This window comes from Schistocerca cancellata, chromosome 2 (assembly GCF_023864275.1).
Source record: "Schistocerca cancellata isolate TAMUIC-IGC-003103 chromosome 2, iqSchCanc2.1, whole genome shotgun sequence".
NCBI lineage: Eukaryota > Metazoa > Arthropoda > Insecta > Orthoptera > Acrididae > Schistocerca > Schistocerca cancellata.
In genome coordinates, this window is record NC_064627.1 from 262164324 (window position 1) to 262168864 (window position 4541).

Consider the following 4541-nt stretch of genomic DNA (forward strand, 5'->3'; position numbering starts at 1 on the left):
TTGAAATGAATGTGAGAGACGCTCCAACAGCATAACACGTATACATTACTTGTTCTTTTTGTGGGGTGAGCACAGAATAACGCGACTGTTAGATGCAGTCAGCAGTAGTGGTGCGGGTTGCAGACATCGAACTTCAGGGGAACCGCAGAGTGCTGGAGGGGAGGTCCCGTTCGAAAATGAAGCCTACGCTCTATTTTTTTTGTAGATATTAAGTGGTGCTCCTCCATGCCCATACTTGCATGGTGACCATAAAAAGGTATCTACTATCACATTTGCTTTTGTTAGTATCTAAAATGATTCCTACTGAAAAAGAAACAAAAGCAGTGACATACTTTTGCCTGACTTGTTAACCATTTGTTTCAGAGAAGCATCATGGGTGGCGAATTTTGAGTAAAACCTAGATTACTCTTGTTGCCATGTTAGAATTTGCTTCTTTTGCAAAAGCAGAGCAGAGCAGAGCAGAGTTTACACAACGTCGCCTCGCTAACCTTTCGTGCAGACGCAACTGCGAGAGAATTCTGGAACAGTGGTTTGTTAAGTTTATTACGTGAGGAACTGAGAAGAAGTAAGGCCAACAGCTTATGAAAAGCCCACCCTCGGCATAAAACTAAACGTATAATGTCTTCACTTATGTTGTTCCACAACTTTCAGCATTTCTCATTTCGACGGCCCTGAAAAATTACATTCTTTCATAGAAAAAGTCTGTAGTTAGTGGGACAACATGGTAAATAACGAAGTTTCTTTTAATAAACATACGGCAAAGTACTCTCCTGTTTGTGCGCTATCATTTGTCTTAATATCGTTTCGGTACATTCAACCGTTTGACATATGAGGAATGTTATGGATAATTCACTCTTGCGTTATCGCTGGTGCCCATGGTTGCAAATGGATGTGCGACGGTCAGTTTTCTCGAGATTGGTGGCAGATGGACCTCCAGCCAAGTCTAAAGAAATAATTATATTTGTTAGCTGAATCCGCCAACGGCCTTGCCACAGCGGTATCACCGGTTCCCGTCAGATCACAGAAGTTAAGCGCTGTTGGTCTGGGCTAGCACTTCGACGGGTGACCATTCGGTCTGCCGAGCGCCGTTGGCACGCGGGGTGCACTCAGCCCTTGTGAGGCAAACTGAGGAGCTACTCGATTGAGAAGTAGCGGCTCCGGTCTCGTAAAGTGACATACGGCTGGGGAGCGGTGTTCTGACCATATCCCCCTCCATATCCGCATCCAGTGACTCCTGTGGGCTGTGAATGACTCGGCGGCTTGTCGGTACCATTGGGTTTTCCAAGGCCTGTTAGGAGTTTAGTTTGGTTTAGCTAAATTTCATATGCAGTTTTTCATTGAAAACTTTTTCCAGTTTCTCTTAGTGTCTTACTTAAATGCAAATATCACAATAACTACACTGTGTGATCAAAAGTATCCGGACACCTGTCTGAAAACGACTTAAAAGTTCGTGGCGTCCTCCATCGGTAATTCTGGAATTCAATATGGTGTTGGTCCACCCTTAGACTTGATGACAGCTTCCACTATCGCAGGCATACGTTCAATCAGGTGCTGAAAGGTTTCTTGAGGAAAGGCAGCCCTTTATTCACGGAGTGCTGCACTGACGAGAGGTATCGATGTTAGTGGGTGAGGACTGGCACGAAGTCGGCGTTCCAAAATATCCCAAAGGTGGTCTGTAGTATTCAGGTCAGGACTCTGTGCACGTCAGTCCATTACCGGGATGTTATTGTCGTGTAACCACTCCGCCACAGGCTTTGCATTATGAACAGGTGCTCGATCGTGTTGATAGGTGCAGTCGCCATCCCCGAATTGTTCTTCAACAGTGGGAAGCAAGAAGGTGCTTAAAACATCAATGTAGGCCTGTGCTACGATAGTGCTACGCAAAACAACAAGGGGTGCAAGCCCCCCCTCCATGAGAAACACAGCCACATCGTAACACCACAGCCTCCGAATTTTACTTTTGGCCCTACATACCCTGGCAGATGGCGTTCACCAGACATTCGCCATGCCCTCGCCCTGCCATCGGGTCGCCACATTGTGTACAGTGATTCTTCACTCCACGCTACGTTTTTACTCTGTTCAATCGTTCATTGTTTACGCTCCGTACACCAAGCGAGGGGTCGTTTTTGCATTTGCCGGCGTGATGTGAGGTTTATGAGCAGCCGCTCGATCGTGAAATCCAAGTTTTCTCACCTCCCCCCGAACTGTCATAGTACTTGCAATGAATCCTGATGCTGTTTGGAATTCCTGTGTGATGGTCTGAATACATGTCTGCCTATTACACATTACGACCCTCTTCAACTGAAGGCGGTTTGTGTCAGTCAACAGACGAGGTCCGCCTTTACGCTTTTGTGCTGCACGTGCCCCTTCACCTTTTCCACTTTATCATCACATCGGAAACAATGGACCTAGGGATGTTTAGGAGTGTGGAAATGTCGCGTTCAGACGTATGACAAAAGTTACACTCAATTACGTGAGCACCTTCGAAGTCCGTGAGTTCCGCGTAGCACCCCATTCTGCTCTCTCACGATGTCTTATTACTACTGAGGTCGCTGATATGGAGTACGTAGCAGTAGGTGGCAGTACAATGCACCTAACATGAAAAACGTATGTTTTTGAGTGTGCCCGGATACTTTTGATCGCTGGCCGGAGTAGCTGAGCGGTTCTGGGCACTACAGTCTGGAACCGCGCGACCGCTACGGTCGCAGGCTCGAATCCTGCCTCGGGCATGGATGTGTGAGATATCCTTAGGTTACTTAGATTTAAGAAGTTCTAAGTTATAGCGGACTGATGACCATAGAAGTTAAGTCCCATAGTGCTCAGAGCCATTTGAACCATTTTTGAACCATACTTTTGATCTTAACGAAATGATGAGCACGTCATCATGAAGCTGACACTCAAAGCTATAAGTAAGCGAAAACGATTTTGTTTATCGAATAGTTTCTGTAAAATTGTTTGAGGGAGATTGCAGAGCGCACTCGCCTCGATCATGTCAGCGCGTCTCTTTCCAGCCGATTGTTGGCAATGTTGGCCTCCCCTTCCAGAGGAGTGAACTTGTCCAGCACTTGAGACGAAAACTGGGCACTGTGCATTGGTCATCATATCCCACAATGACTCTATCTCTACAAAGTCATCACGTTATGAAGAGTATAACAATGCTTAAAAATAGAGTACATTCTTTGACCCATAGATTATTAGTTTAGATATCGCTGTGGATGTAGATCACGAAATGAACAGCGGAGAATACATCGATTACGGAGAGACTCCTGTACTTAGATTTAATTGTCGTGTTCCTCTTATACACTGACTAGCCAAAAACTTATACACTCCTGCTTCACAGCGAATTGGACCACCTTTGGAACGCAATATAGTAGCGACACTGCATGACAGATTTTCTACCCTCACCATTCGTACTGGTGGTAAATACAGAGACCAGTGGAAGAAACAGGTGATTCCTGTGGTCGACGAAAGCGGAATCCATGAAGTGAATGGACAGCTAGAACCAAAGTCCAGAGCGTAGCAAAATCTTCATAAGTAGGCATAAACAGTTCACTGAGCAATCCGAATCGAAAACGTTAAACATTCTCTTATTAATGATGCATACTGAAGGCTTCACATAATGGCGAGAACTGACAGGTCCGGCATGGGTGCTAGCTGCGGCCATGGTATGAGTACTGTCTGACCGTATTGATACTCGGGCGGGGGCGAAAAATCCAAACTACTGTCAGATACTGAAACATAAGTTCAATAAACCCGTGGTAGGTGTCCGGACGTACGTGGCACCAGATGTCTTTGTACGTGTCACGCAATTCCCACAAATTACAGGCTGATGGTTTGTGGGCAGGGAGCTGGTGCCCAGTAGCATCCGAGATGTGTTCCATCCCGTCCAGATCAGGCAAATTTGGTGATCCACATTTCAGTCTTGGTCCTAAAATCACTGTAGCACGATTCCAGCCTTGTGACTAGGATATTTACCCTGGTGTAACATTTTATTGCTGTTGGGCTGGACATCAAGTATGAAAGCGTGCAGGTGGTCTGAAATAAAGTTGATGTAGTCTACGACTGTCGTAGTGCATTCGATTGCTACCGCAGATACCATGGGAGCTGAAATCCTAGGTGAACACCCACAAGGGCATAATACTGCTCCATCAACCTACGTTTGCGGCATGGTGAATGTTTAGAGCAGCGATTTGTCTGGATGACGGCATATCTGGACTCGACCATCGACCTGCCATAAATAATATGTTTCATCCAATCAGACGACACGTTTACACTGATCCACGACCCAATCCAGTATCATTGATCCCTTGACAAGTGTAATCATAATGGGTGATGTCATTGGGTCAATGTGGAAACACGTAGCGGTAGTCTGGTGTGGAAACCCATAAAAATCTGTCCTTTGAAAAGTCGCATACATTGGTGCAATTCCCCACTTGTGCCCTTTATTGTCGCTACAGTGATTCCCCAATCATCATGTATCTGCATAGATATACACTGTTGGAAATTGAAATAAGAACACCGTGAATTCATTGTCCCAGGAA

The 4541-nt window shown here is 45.7% G+C and overlaps 1 pseudogene; it reads left to right on the forward strand.

Annotated features, from left to right (window-relative positions):
• The first annotated feature begins 976 nt into the window (after window positions 1-976).
• Window positions 977-1094, forward strand: LOC126163566 (5S ribosomal RNA; annotated as a pseudogene).
• The last annotated feature ends 3447 nt before the right edge of the window (window positions 1095-4541 follow it).